The 16,139-nt window shown below is 42.3% G+C and overlaps 1 protein-coding gene across 2 annotated transcripts in view; it reads right to left on the bottom strand.

Moving 5' to 3' along the window:
- pcxb (pyruvate carboxylase b) overlaps window positions 1–16,139 on the bottom strand; it is a 282,068-nt gene that overhangs the window by 79,768 nt on the left and 186,161 nt on the right. The window lies entirely within an intron of this gene.

Raw genomic sequence — 16,139 nt, 5'->3', positions numbered from 1 at the left:
AGGACCAGATGAATGAATAAAAGAAAAGGAGCTGACAGTGGAGGCAAAAAAGGAGCAAAGGGAGGGTGATGGAGGAGAGAGGAGGTGAGAAGGGGAGGTGAAGACTACTGCTTGGATTCTTACTTGACTGAACTGCTTGAGAGACAGAAAAGTTCAACACAGCCATGAGGAAATCGTATCAAGATGCCATAAATAGGATTTTAAGCAAAGTGGATTCCTGGATTTTTTCCAAACCAGAGTCTCTTTTCGGAATACCGCGCCAGGATTGAGCGAGTAATTCAGGATTTCCCAGGTTTTCTTCATCTATAGAAGCCTAAGAGGATATCGTGGGATTGGAATTTCTCCAACTCTCTGGTTGTCTGACACTGACCTATATCCGTCTCCTTTTGATGTGTGTGGGGATGTGTGAGTGTGGAGCGGAGTAGGACAGGTTTCAGTGGAAGCACACAATAACCCCCCCCCCCGTGCTGGCTCAGAATAAGTAGAAACACCTGGGGCGAGATCTGTGCAACATACACACACACACACACAAACCAGGATAACATGTGGAGCTGATTCGGATTATAGAGCCGCACAGACGGAAAAGGTAATGTCCATGCAATTCCAAACACACACACAAACACACCAGAAAAGGCAAATCTATATCTGCATGGCTAGCTCTCTTGTGCTGAATCATTGAGTAAATCAATGCAGTGCACACCAGCACTCACTGAACTGGGAACTCAGAGCTCTGTGCCCCTCTCCCTCCCTCTCTCTCTTCCAAACACACACACACACACAGGACTACAAAATGAACAAAAGTGCATTCAGAAGTTAGAAGTAGTGTCCAATCTACCACTTGCACCAATTTTAACCTTTTCTTATCATCCTTGTATACTTTTCATATCCTTTTTCACTCTACCCTCCCATTGAGAATCTGTGTGTGTCTGAGTGTCAGCCAGCCGTCTTGCATCAGATTACCTACTAGGTGTGTCTCAGCCTGGCTTTCATCACCTTGCCTTTATGTAATCTCACCTGGCGTGCTGTGTGTGTCTGTGGGGTTGACTGCGCGTCTGTGGTGTCAGCAGCAGCAGCCTAAGCAGCACAGATCCGTACTAACCTCTCTTCGTTCGGGGCTTTTTACGTAAGCTTTGCCTGCGTGCGCACACAAACGCGCAGATTTGGCACACTGACACGGGAGATCAGACAGACTGGACAGAGAAGGATAAGAGGGCGATGAGAAAGAAACGGAGAAGGGAGAGAGGGTAAATAATGATGTGCGGAGATGGAAAAAGGAAAGGGAGGGGTGGCACATGATAGTGGTGGTGGGTATTGAAGGCTAAGAGAGGTCAGATGACAGGATGACAGAGGGTGAGTTATAATCAGTGACAGACTGTCATGTGACAAGGAAAAAACAATGAGTCGAAGTAGTAGGAAAGGATGCAAAGTGACGTGATGAAGGTCTTATGGTAACAGTGAAAAAGCAAAGAAATGGAAGGATCAAGATGAGCACAGTGTTGTATAATAGAGATTTCAGAAGCAAGAAACTACATTAAAATGAAAAACAAGAGCCAATCACAGGCAGTGGGGGGGAAAAAGATTTGAGATGAGTGACTAGATAATAAAGTTAGAAAGAGACACATCCAGGCTAGAATAATACATGAATGAGGATTGACCGGGTGGGAATTAAAAATAGAAAGACAGATGAGAAGAAATAATTAACAGTGACAGATGGTCATCATTATGTTGCTTTCTACTGTTACCATTGGCTACAATTAGTCTTGCATGGCCCCAAAAACTCTGTTAAAGATCACTAACACCAGTAATGAGCTATTTGGAGATATAACTACGAGGGGAATACAACGTACCATAGGGCTTTTCCATGTAAAAAGACGTGCCAATTATCGAGCCCGGCTCACAGGAAAAGTGAAAAATCTACCTTAGAGGAACATTAATTATCCCGGAAACAAACGAGATTCAGCTTAAAACAATACGGCACATGTGAACAATAAGCTTTCTGAATAACCAAGACAGGGCTCATTATTTGCTCCGATGATAGTTTACAGTTTTGACTCCTGCTTTGAACGGGGGCACAGCTAATGCAGAAGAAATGACGACCAACTCCTTTTGAAGTGCAACAAAGAGGCTGTTTGATTTCTATTAAGCAAATCATCAATCTATAATTGGCTCTGCTCTCCTGCTACCGAGTTTCATAAGATTACAGAGCAGGTAAGTGTCATTTGCCTCAAACAGTGAAATAAAAGCAGAATAAAAGAACAATTTCTCAATTATGTTGTTAATGCTCCACGTGGCTTGTTGTTACCGAGGGTGTCTGCCCATCATTCCCAGGCAACAGTAAGGCAGGTGAACAGATGGGGCACTTGCTGTTCAAAATACAAGTCTTGCCAAGATAAACAAACTCAATGTGTGTGTATATATTATATTATATATATTAACTGATGGGTTACCAGGCAGTGTTGGTTGTGTGCTAGTTGGTGTGATCTAGCTCAAACAACATGTAAATCCAGACATTTTTGCAGTATGAACTGCATCTGGCCTGTGAATTAAGACTAGGCTGGGTAATTATAATTATACTAGCATACTATAAGTCTGATATGCTAATAATTACATTAAACTTGCTCTCATGCATTTTTTTAATCTTTAGAAATGGTAAAAATACCCCAGGAAAGCTGGCTAAATGTAGATTAGAGCCCATTATTAAATACTTATGCACACCACTTCAATATAGCAAAAAGTCACACTTAGTTACGGTGACTGGACAGTATCTGGTTGCGGGGCGAGGCTTCGGTGAACAGCTGATTAATGAAAAAAAAAAAAAGAGCGAAAAGGAAGATGAGGGACCCAAAAAAGTGGAAAAGTCATCAACATTAATGATAATTACATGAAACAAAAAAAAAAGGCACGATTAAACATCAAAGATCATAACCTATGATGGATGTAGGATGTCACACACCTGCTTGATTGAACCAACTTTCCATCAAGGAGAGAAGTGGAAAGTTTGAAACCCTGAAACAAGGGAAACGTGGTTACTGTCGGGAGGATGGCACTTGATGGATGAATGGACGAACGAGCGGATGACAAACGGTGGAGGGAGAGACGTGAAAAGCTGAGCTGTTAAGGAATAGTGGGAGGATCAAAGGATGAGGCATCAGGCCACTGTCGGGATCAAGGATCAGAGCGGCAGATGATGGACAGAGAGGTACAGAACGATAGTGTGATGAAGAGGCGTAATTACAACACTGTTTAAGATAGGGAGGAACACTCGGAGGATGTAGAGAGACTGAGTAATGAAGAATGAAAAGGCGAGTGATGACACTTGAGAGGTGGATGATAAGAGAGCGTGGGGATAAGGGAATAGAGGAATAACAATGTCTGAGAAGAAAAACTGCACTAATAAAACAGTGACACAAGGAGGAGGGGGTGTGTGAACGAATGGAATCAATCCGATGGGACCGAATGATAAAAGATTGAGTAATTAGACAGTTGGTAGTCAAACGTAGATTTGTAGGATGTAATGATGGCAACGAAAGGATGATATATTTAAAAAAAAAGGATGAAAGTCAAAGGATGTCAAATGACGGAAGGAAGTGTGAAGATAAAAGTGGAGAATGATTGAAGGAGCAAAAGAAAGAGTTACCAAGAGGTTAGCCGTAAAGAGGTGGAAGGAGCGAGCAAACGTGCTGTACAGAAAGTAAGGAAAGACACGGGGATGAAAGTATGAGTAATTAAACTGTTGACAGTCTGTTTAGGCACAGCAGGCGCCTGATGAGCAGAACAAACCGTAACCACGGCAACCACTGGAGACAGATGGAGGGGTGGGTTTTGGGGACGGAGATATCCAGGAGACGGGAGAAATGGGGGGGAAAGTCGAGTGTGAACGTGAGGAAACTTGGGGGAGGGGTTAGAACGTGAGCGGTTGATAAGTGCGGGGTTTGAGATGTGGTGAAATTAAGACTTCATTCAGCAATCGTAATGGCTCTTCTCATCCAGTTCTGTGTTTCTTTTTGTGTCACAGAACAATTCCATATCTTTCTAGAGATTAGAGAACATGATGAGCACATCTCCATTATCAAAAAGCAGCTATGCCGAACTGGATGTCCTTCGTAGAGGCAAAACGCACACTGCAAATATGACATGGTCAGGTCAGTGTGCTCCAACAAGCTCCATCAGGCCTGACCCATTTACTCCTGACCAAAACAGTGAGCTAACAACAAAGAGAAGGGTCAGCTCAAAAATCACATAAAGGACACACAAAGCAGAAACAAGAATTAGAAGAAAATAATAAAATTAATGGTTTCTGCAGCGTTTTATAAACACCTAGAACCCAGATCCAATGAGTCCCAGCAGAATTTCGCAAATTAAGATTAGGAATTAACCCGCGTATCTGTGAAAGATTATTCCACTCTAACTAATACTGATCCAAATCTATGAAACTAAATGAGAAAATTAGGTTTATGTAATGTGATTCAGCTATGCAGACTGAGAATTGTTAACAAAATTTCACAGAGTACTTTTAAACTTATCGGGCTAACTTGCTAATCCTGCTTTGTGAAAACCCCCTCTAGAGATGGAGGAGGAAGAGAGGAGATGGATTTACAGAAACAGCACAAAACTTTGATGTGTTCAATCCCATCAAAACTTATCTCCAACGAGCCTAAAATGCAAGATGTTATGACCCCATTTAAACCTTTTATCACATGTTCAGTCTATAAAAAGGCGGAACAAGAGTAGGAAATATGGGGTCATATACTTGCAAAGCCCAAGCGGTTTGGCATTCTTGCTGGATAAATGACTTGATTGTCCCAGCACTATACTATACCAAGACAAATCAAAGGTGCCCTTCAATCCGTCAGGTCCACTGACTGATATTCTGGGTGCATTTACTCTTCGATGATTGATTTTAGGCGTTTCAAGAGTTTAAAACCAAGAACTGAAAAAGAAAATCTGGGCTTTGAAAGCACCGCCAGCCTCTTTTAGACTGCTGAGATGCACATTCTTTACATCGAGTTTAAATCCAAGCCCAACAAAGGCAAAACATCAAGACCATCAGTTTGCAAGCATGTCCCACAATTCTGCTAAACACGCTGGGAACAGCTTCCTGCCAAGCATCCAAACCAGCACTACGTCTTCAGTTCACATGTGTTTGTCTGCATTACAAATATCACCAACAGATGCAGTGGGTTGTAGATGTTCAAGTGAATCATGGTGCAGAATGCAGCGTGGGTGATGACTGTCAGAAGAAACCGGCTTGTACTTAGTCGGAAACACTTAAGTCTCACAGCAAAGCACGCAGCATTTCTGCATGTATCAGCACTGCTAAGCATTAGAATATGAGACGCAGTAATCAACAAACTCAAGGGAAACCAGTTTCCCCTGCAGGCTCATTGCAGTGCAGCCTTGTTTTGCCTGTATTAGTATCACACACCGGGGGAAAAAAAGCTCTTTGTGGTGAGTTACATTGCAAGTTGTGATTCATAACAGCTAAAACTGGCTTCAGATCAAACGCGCCTGATGCTAACAAGACTCGAGCAAGGAATCGTTTAGATGCTACATGCTACATTTATCCCTTCCTTCTGATTCTACTTGTGCTACCCATCTCTTATCACTGGCCTTTTGTCTTTCCTCATTTAAGTTCCCTTGTTTCAGAGAGGGCCACGAGAAAGATGGGCGACCACTATATAGATATAGAAATATAGAAAATCGAATGAAATAAAATAGAAAAAGGGTAGAAAAAGGAACAAACATTAGTGAAGACAGAGTTTATTTTTTATAGAAGTGCGTGCCTGTGTGGAACTGTGTGTGTGCTCGTCTGTGCAGCATTAATCAATACATCCATCACTGTGATGCAGAGGCCTGGCTGGCATGTCACTGACCTACTGTGCTGGATGCAGAACGCTGATTGGGTAACTGTTCTCCTACTCAGGATTTCCCCTCACTGAGCTGAAAACCCTGCTGAATCACCAAACTGCCACATGCACATGCATACACACGCGCGCACGCTTTTCCACCAAGCTGCATCCCGTGGCGTCAGCCAATCAGGGTCCATATAATTGGCGCTGCAGGGTTTCTGACTGGTGGGGATGTTGACAGATCAGCAGTGGTGTGTTGGCACATCATTTGTAGACTTGTATTTGTAGTGAATTTGTGGTTGATTAGCCTCATCGACGTAAACACACACAGGTGCGCACACACAAAAGCATCCATTGATAATATGGTGCTGAAAGGCTGACATTAAGGAATGGAGAGAGAGAAGTTGGAGTTCGGATGGGAAGACAATCAGATAATGAGCAGTCATCTGCTTATAGAGAAATAGGCGCCAAAACAAGTCAATAAGGGACAATGAAGCTGAGCTTGAAAGTTAGAGAGACGAAGATGAAGAAAGAGCATCAGAAGGAATGAGAAAAAAATAAAAACAGGACAGGAAATTGCAAGCACATTATGTTCACGGTGAGTGGCAGGTCAGCTATTTTACAACACTTGCATTACTGTGTGTCTGCAGGCAAATTTGCGAATGTAAGCATAACCATATTTAAAGTGGGTGCAAGTTTAGAAGTTCAAGAATGTGACTGTGTGAAGAAAAATAAACTAGGATTAGAAACTGAAGCAAGAGTTTCTCCTGGGTGACCCCTCTGTGACTGCAAACTCAAATACACACAATCAACCTTTCACTAAAATCTTACAAATCAAGAAAGAGAATGTCTACTGATACCAGACTTAAGGATAATAGGTGTCACAACACAGGTTAAAAGTCACTAATATTTAACAGCACATCACAATTAGAATATGGGAGCAATGTTCATTTTTTAGAAGCAGATAGCCAGATGAGCACCATAAATGTGAAGAATCTTTAACTTCATCTACAATAAGGTGTTGAATGAGGAACATGCATGATGGCATACATGAACAGCATGTTGTTTTTCAGATCTTAAAACACCTTTCTGAACTTTAAAAAGTGACACGACTTGGTCACTGCAGAACAAAGCAAAGATTTCCCAGCCTCCTGCTTTAATTTTCAAGTTTGACATGTGTTGAGCTCGAGGCTCTTGACATCATGTAGCTATTTAATCCATCCTTTCCCTTAATGACCCCACTGATGTCATGTAACATCAGCAGTCTGCACTCGTTTTAACCTCAGCACGCTCGCACAAAGTGCTCTGCAGTGCGTTTCTCTTTCCCCCACCTCCATGCATCTTGAAGTTCAGTGCCTTGCCCAAGGTCACATTTGTCAAAGCGTATGTGGCCATGTCTCAAACGACCAACTGTGCAATTAGTGGCCAACCCACTCTGCTACAAGAACCGCGTCTGCCCCGCAGTCCGTGTAATTCAATCACGGAGAAGTCTTAAAGAATGGCTCGTGGATGCCAACTGATGCAAACACAACTTCCTTCACAATCAGCGCAATATGGAATAGCATCAATGAGCATGTGGAAAAACAGAGACTGTCAGCTATTAATTACATGATTTTATTGGCTTACTTATTGTCATTGTGGAACTTAATTAGATCCTACTATGCTATTGCCATCTGGAGTAAGGAGTCATCAAAAGAGAAAAGCATTGAGCTGCTTCCCCCTATCAGCAGTATGACAGCTATCCACCACAATGAAAAATTATTACTCTCCAAGTAGAAAAGACACTCTGGTACAGCAATGTAACCAAGTTATTTTCAGTGCTTTATGTCCCTTATTTGCTCAGCTGTCCCCGTGATCCTGCTGCTGAATCCATCTGTAAGACGTATAGAAATAGACTGCTAGCATTTACAAAAGGATGTTCAAAACATAAATGTTGAAGTCCTGCTTTGCATTCTGAGTGACAATGAAGCATTACAACGATTAAGAAAAGCTTCCCGGTGAAGAAAATCCACATGCAACACAAGCTGTGCTGGTATATTTCTATAATGGCCACAAATACCAGTAGGAAGAAAGTTCAGGCAGTGTATACGAGAGTTACATAACAAATCATAACGGCACCACTCCCCGTCCCTCCGTGCCAATGAAGTGCCAAAGAAAATCACTGTCACCTCTGTTGTTTGCCAATTCAATTTACCTCCCAGAAAATATAATCCCCAAGCTGTGCAGTTGTGTGGGCTTTCCAAAGGGAGGAAACTAAATTACAAACCCTCAGCAAATAATGGGTTATTGGCTGCCACAGTTATAACAACCTTAATGGTAATGACACTGTTAGAGAACTGGAAAGAAAGCCTCCAAAGCTATATGTTCATTTGATTGATGGAAGGGGAACAAAATAGCCAGATGGAGGTGCACACATGTGAGCCGTGACATGAAGTAGAGGCAAGGCCTACTCGTTGCTGTGGTTCACCACGTCAGGTTTTCCTGCCCAGCCTCTCCGTGGTTCACCAATTCACAGCCAGCGCAAAGTCAGAACAGCGGGGCTAACACCTGGTTTTTGGGATGTCTGGCACATCCTTCAGCTCAGTGCTTCCACATTGCAAGGAGGGAGGTCTGGCCACTATGACAGCCACACTTCAAAAAGAATCACAGGTAACCGAGGTGGTTCAACTTTTATGACTTTTTAAACAGTTTTTAACAAGCCACTCCAAGTTCATTAAAGACTGGGTTGCTTATCTATGCAAAGCTGATGCGAAGTGGCAGCTTTTATAAAGCCAAACTTCAAAGACTCCATCAATATTGCCATTTTTTTTTCCTACTCCAAACACAGTGAGCGGAGAACAAGCAGAGTGGGTTGCTTTCTCTTAAGTGTTGCCATGTTTAAAGATTAGATAGTTTCAAGAGCTCCTGGCTTTTCATAAGGTACAGTAGCCAAAAGCACCCTACAATGCTAGAATCTCTCAGATCAAACACTCATGTCTTCAAATTTTGTACAAATAAGAGTAAAAGCTCTTCAGACTGCTTAAGAAAATCACCAAAACCACCAGAGTTTTTATGATCTTCGTGCAAGAACTGTGAAATGTGCCTCAGTGAGACAAAAACAAGGATAATATATGAGCCACTTAGTACATAAACTGATACATAGGTGGGAAATTTCACAGGAATGAAAAAACAAATAATTAAACCAAAAACCCAAATGAAAACATGTTAAATATCTGGCTATGAGACGTTCCAGGAATAGAAACAATTATTAAAATCTTCCAAACAGGAAGGATTCCAACAGGATTTAGTGAGAGTGGGTATTGCATACAGATGAATATACGAGTACGTACACACACACTCACTTGTTTCTTTTTCTTTCAAATACAACATAGAGGCTTGGGAGGAATTAGTTGAGTGGAGTATTTCATAAGAAGTGTATTATTTTGGAGTCCCACTGTGAAGAGACTGCAGTCTTTTTATTTTAAAGAGAACACACTTCAGTTCTTTTCTCCGATTTCCCATTTCACTTCTTTCACTCCTACCATTTACCTCAGGGGTTCTGTGAGCTTTCTTTCCTCCCCATCAGTACCCCCCATCTATATGGGAAAAAGATGAAAAGACTGAAAAAGGACTCCACACAAACGAGCATGTTTTTGTTCTTTCTTGAGAGGCCCATGCTTGACACAAAGATTAGGATTACACTGTAACTCCTGTTTGAAAGATAATGATCTTCACACTTCTCAGTCAAGCAAAGACCTGAAACAAATCTAAAGTTGGAGCGTTTGTAATCATCTCATTTTCTTCTGGGACAGCAGCCCGTAGTTTGCTTAGTTGGGTAAAGCCTGGGTTACTAAATTCTACTTCTACAACAACAAAACAGCATTTAGAGGAAATAAAAAGATCACTTTCACATACTTGGCCTTTACTTTTAATTTACCGACCTCAAGATGTAGTGCTTTAAATGTCCCAAGCCAATCCATCCCAACTTATCTGTAATTTTCTTGACCACTAACCTCTTCGCTCCTCCTTACCTCATCGCCTTTCACTCCCACTTCTCCCACCACTATCATGACGGCGATGCCATACAGAGTCGTTTTTAGCAGCTCTCCCTTCCTCTAATCAAATCCCGTCTTCCCTCCCTCATCCCTCTCTCTGACAGTGATGGATGGCGGCCTTCACCCGTTTATCGCCTTTACATATTTCTCTGCCCATCCGCTTAACGACACGCATTCACACACAATGACTTCATCCCTCTCTCAGTTTTCCTTAAACTCACTCTTCTCTTCCATCCCACTTTCCCTCCACTCGTCACACAACTGGCTTCATTTTATCCCATCTTGCACCCTTCCCTCCTCCATCTTATGTACTCCTCCATTTATTTTTTGCTTCCCACTTTCACTGTATTTCACGCTTTAGTCTCTCCTTACCTCCGCATTTGTTGTCTGTTTCCATATCCAATACCGTTACCCCGTCCCTGTGCTTTCTATACATACTAAAGAGGACCGAGTACGACAGAGGAGCGATAGTATCAAAAGGATGAGTGGGCTTACAGTACACACGACTGCTGCAAGAAGAGGCTACGTGGGTGTTCTTTTGTTCCTTGCCTAGAGAGAGTGTGTGTCTATGTGTCGGCCTCCCTATAATTATGATTGTGTGGGAAGACTGTTTTGGTATGCTCGCGGTTGTTTCTGTATGCAAGTGCTCACCTAATATGAAGGGCCTGGATTATGAGTAAGAGTGCATGCTAGAAAGCCTTAGTGTAACCGAAAAAAAAAAAAATTGAATGCAAGCGAATGAAAGGCTGCCTCCATATTTGATCTCTGCATTTATGCTAGTGGAGCTTTTGCGTACTGTAACATCAAACAATGCAGCAGAGCTCAAGTGCATGCCAGCCATATGAATAGACAGTCAAATGATGCTGCTTTAAAACTTTCCATTCATTTCTACTTCCAACCTAAACGCCTTGCAGTCCAGCATTAACCGCTTGGTGGCAACGCGATGTCTGGCTGTCAGTGATTTCTGACTGAAGCCTGGTGGGACACCTATTCACAGCCCAATAAGATCTGTGGATTACCGTGCTTGTGATAAGTGGCTTCTGAGAGCAAATACAAATCCCCTTGTTTATAAACATTGCAACATTCCCTAAGTCGATTATGGGCTAATGGCATTTGCGAGTGCCAAAGTGGATTCGCGCACACACGCCAATCTGCAGATTTGGAAATATAATCACAAACCTACATGTGCAAACACATAAACACACACGGTTTTTATCAACATTATTAATAGTGGCTGGCATTTAAAAGGGCCGGACATTCATAATGATCCACAGAAACCAAGGACAACAATGGACCATCAAGTGCATTAGGTCCAACATGTGAAAAACAAACTTCAAACAGACGCATTAGAGCTTTTACCACAAGTCATGCCTTAAGCTTATTTTAATTGCATGGGTTCGGGTTCAACAGTATCACAGAAAAATCACTTAATGAAAATTCATCATTTTAAAGCCATTAGTGGCAATGCATTCAGCAGCGTTTGTCCTCACTAAGAGAAGCGGCACCCTCCAGGGCTTGTGGTGGGCGTTAAAACTGAAGCTTGCTGGAGTTGGGGTGAGGTCAGGTTCAGTCTCTTGGCACCGAGTTGTGCTCCAGAGCTGAGGGTACAGAGTAGATCCTTCCATAGATGCTTTTAGCTCATGTTCTCACTCTCACTTTATGCAGCCTTTTTTGCTCTCATCAACAGTCTGTTTCCTGCTCTCTGGACAGTTATGGGTTCACGCAGGGTCGTGCAAGAAGAGATTTCCCAAAATAGAGTAAAAAAAAAACACCTGCAAACAACAGATATGGTACACAAGCCTAAGAGTTTGGATGAGCTAGCAAATACTCATGTACTTTCATATTAATAGTCTGTTGTTCATGCTCCTCTTCGTCTAGTTTCTGTTGCAGTTTTGTGCTCTCCTCAGTGATTTATTTCTTAATCATTAATCTTTTATCGACTGACCTCCTTGACTTTTTTTTTGTGTGTCCCAAAAAGTGTCAAGTAGGCTTTGTCCCAGTGGGCTTTTGTCCTTATTGCTATATACTGCGATGTCTTGTTCTTTGTGCACATGCGCCTGAGCGAGAGCGCAAGAAGTGTGGGTGTGTTTGTGTTGACACACATCAGTGTGTTCCCGGCTTATTGCAAATTCAGCAGCAAACTCTTAAGAGCACAAGAAGACTTCCTAAGTGCAGAAAAGTGTCACATTAATTCACAAACAGGAACACGCAGTAGACAAGCATGGTGGGGGTTCATGTCTACAACCGTATATAGCAAGTGCAGATACTTTACTGGCTTATTTCAGTTACTGCACGCGCACACATGCAGTACTATAGCTTTCTGAGGCATCGGTACAAAGCGTTAGATAAGAATTTATTGATTCCCAGAGGGGAAAATCCAGTGTTACAAGAGTGTCACACACACACAGACCAAAGAGACAAGGAAAGATAAGAGGGGGGAAGAACTGGAATCAAAAAGCTAGATATTTGTATAACAGATGAATAGAGATAAATACCATACTGTAGGCAAAAGCAATTTTCAACTAGTGGTTAAAAACTGAAAAAGATCAGATTTACAGTCAAATTGAAGCAGCACTGCTGTAGGTTACATTATCGGCAAGTGACAGTTACCCGAAAGGTGGGATAGCACCAGGTAAGATTAGAAATGTAGGAAGTTGATTTGAGGGATTTATAAGCTGTGGCAAACATTGAGTTGTATAATTTCAAACAAGAGGATTTGTTGAGTTTCACAGTTGTACAAGATCTTTTTTTTTTATAGTAATCTGAAGATGTAATCTGGGTACCTTTCTAGAGACCATTTTGTGTGCAGATTTTGGAATTGCAAATAAGAATGGTGCAAAAATAATGAAGGCCCAAAGGTGGACTGGCTAAGGTCCAAAGGAGACTTTCTCAAATACAGTCAACTGTATGTCCTACACTGCCTGACTGTCACTAAAGGGAACACATGAATCAGAAGAAACACTCATCCTAGGCTGGAAGCAGCTATTAAATGCCATAGTGCATCAGGCATGCTGCTGTGTCGCTCTAGTTTGTTGCATAAATATGAAATTTAAAGCAAACTCCTCACAATTTTAGAAACTTAAGGTATTTACTTATCGGATTAAGAACATGTGCACGTGTTTACTACTTGCATGTTTATCACTGTTAAAGAGGGAAAAAAAGATGAAATGAGAGCATGGAAGAAGAATAGAGTGAAAGAAAAAGAGGGAGAGTAAATGAATGGGACAGGGTGCTATCTATCTCTTTGGGTCTGATCGATCAGCAGCTGAGCAGATCAGTTACATCCAACTTGTGTGCCAGAAAGCTTCAATACTGCACTGCTCTGGTTGTAAATGAGATCTCCTCCCTAACAGAGGAAGAGCACCAAATAAGGGAGAGAGTGAGACGCTGAGTGAGTAAGAAGAAAGAGAAAAATGACAGTATCGGAGGAGAAGAAAAAAAATCAAGAGATAAAGCAGATGGAGAGAAGAGATGAGTGAGAAAGTTAGATAAATGAAGGGAGGGAGGAAAGAAATAGCGAGGAGGGAGGGAGGGTGCCTCTGAGACAGGCAGGGTGCAGCATATAATCATGTGTGGTTTGCAGGATCAGAGGGTGTGTGTTTGCATGTGTGGATAGTTTGTGACTGAAAGTTAGAGCAGCACTGGCAAGGAGACATGGAGGGCAGCAGAGTCAGCAAGCGATAGGGAGACGAGACAAAATGACAGAGGAAGCGCTGCCAGAGAAGGTGGTGAGGTAGAGCTGTGACTGATAACATTGTCGTACTTAGGTTGCCTCAAGGGCAGACAAGACGGAGAGAAAGAAAAAGAGGGAATGAGACAAAGAAAGAAAATGTGGTAATTTACAGAACAGCCAGAGGCAGAAAGATGGAAGGTGAGTAAGGATGCAGACACAGGATAGACGAAGATAACAAGGAAGACAACTGCAGGGAGAGGATGGAAGATGAGGAAACAAAGCCCGATCCCTGGAAATAGAGAAAGAAGGAGCTGTACAGTAAGAGAGAGGTGTGGGAGTTGACAGTGTGGGCAGGCAGGACACGAGGAAAAGGCTTTCACAAGGAGAAGAGGAGACAGAAGGTGGAAATTAAAAAGAGTGAGAGAAAGGCCAGGAGAGTTATTAGATGACTGAGAAGAGCTGGGCAACGAGAGTAAAGGAGGAAAAAATGAATAAGACAGACAAAGGTCAAATGACGGTGTGGAGACACAGATGCAGGACGCACAACAGAGGACTGCATGAGCATTACTGACATTCAGCAAGCCGCAGGCAAACCAAGTGTTAGCAAAGCGTGGGGTAAAGCTGGTTTAGCGCTGATCGTATGAAGGCACTACCTGACATTAGGGCTTTTCGGGGAACATGGTGGAGAAGACACATTTTTAAGCAGTATTACACTTTGCCAGAGTATTGTCACATTTTAGTATGCATGGCTCCACAGGAGTGCAGGAGCAGTCGACTTCCAGCATCGACCTGCCCCAGGGACTGGCTGTCACTGCAGGCTTCCGTGCCTTTGTCCCCCTCCCCACACTCCCACCATCTCCCTCTCTCCTGCTGCAAGCATTTTTATCCTTTTTTTGAAAATGATGACACTAGACATAAGGAAATAACAATCCATGATATCATTGCTAAGCTGGAGAGCATCTTGGAGTTTTATTTTTAGGCTTGGTTGAAAACAGTACAGAGGTTCCTGGTAGTCATTACAGCTTCCCAGAACAACCAAGAGGCACTCAAGTATTTAAAGATAAGCAGCAAAAAGCAATGTTTTCTAACTCTGCAGTCTATTGACGTACAACTGAACGGCTTGATGGGATGGGCAGAAAACCAGGCTTATGCCCAAACTGCATTGCTCTTGATAACTAATAACCCATTGGTTTAATGTGCTGCCCAAGCATCATGCTTCAACAGGAAACGCAGGATATTAAGGCGGCAATGGCACCATTCAATAAAGCAGAAAAGTAGTTCTTGCGTGATCTATACCACCTTTTTCATTCCTTCCCCTCAGCTTTTTTACCGAGAACATTTGAGATGCCAAGATTAAAAAAAAAAGAAGTACATTCATTTCAGGCACTAGAGTTCTCATCTACTCAATACAAAGTTATGATTCAAAAACGAGACACAGTAGCCTGGTCTAATATAGAGCTCACATTTTGGAAGCAGACCAAAACAAACCATGTAGCAGGGAGGAGAATACAAAACTCGGCTTTTTATATCAACGCCGTCTCGCTATCCGAGCTAGATTGCAAACACTCCTCTAGTTTCAGGCAGAAAGAGTAAAGCCAGAATCTAATGGAAAATATTGAGCCGCAATTTGCGTCAACCTGTAAAGCCATCGTGATGCATAGTTATGCCTGGTCATTACTCAAAGTATTGGGTTGCATATACTGTATATCACCGTATAATCATCACACTCTAGTTTCTGCACTGTCAGTTTACCGATTGCTTCACATGAAAATATCCCCATCGTTCTTCAGTGATGTTTTTGTCCGTCCGTGACTCACCATCTCATCTCCCCTCATCGCATCTCTGACTGTTATCAACCATCCCTGTCACTCTTTCTGTATCTAGGCTACAGTTGCTATAACAACTATTAGGCATGGCAATCAGTGGCTGTGACTCACTCCTATACCTTATCACCAAGCCACAATGTGTGCATTTACTGGCAAGATAAAGGCAGAGGGATGGCATTTCAAAGCCACAACACAAACAGAAGTGAGATTTTTAACACCAAACAGAACAGCCGACCCACCTCTACAACCAAAAAGCCAATTAACTGCCAAACTGGGAGTCATTTGACCCAATAATGTTGCACTGACAGATGTCAGAGACACTAACCCTACATATAAGGTATATGTTTGAGTGCCTTAATTCACAAATAACCGGAATTAGTATCACATTTGTTTATATGTTTTGATAGGGTTTTCCAGAGATGTTTATCATGTTTGCACTCTGAAGCATTTGTAACAGTGTGTGCCCAAGTGTAATCTGATAAGAAAATCAGAGCTTGCTGGGTTGGTTTGTTTGTTTGTGTTTTTAAATGGTGACTGAATTATGGATCCTCTCCATACATTTAAAAAACAAGGCTGCAGAGTAGAAAGACTTGCTTCTAGTACGACTGTACTGGCATATGTGTGAGACTTACAATGGGACCCTGGTATGTTTAGTACTACGCCAGGCTTACCAGCACCTGCATTGTGCTTTATTTGAGCCTTGCTGTGGAATCCAGGCTGATGGGCTGCTGACCCAATTTGATTCCCTGACCCACAG

This window comes from Oreochromis aureus, linkage group 3 (assembly GCF_013358895.1).
Source record: "Oreochromis aureus strain Israel breed Guangdong linkage group 3, ZZ_aureus, whole genome shotgun sequence".
Taxonomy (NCBI): Eukaryota; Metazoa; Chordata; class Actinopteri; order Cichliformes; family Cichlidae; genus Oreochromis; species Oreochromis aureus.
Note: the sequence above shows the minus strand (reverse complement) of the source record. Positions and strands in the feature narration are given on the sequence as shown.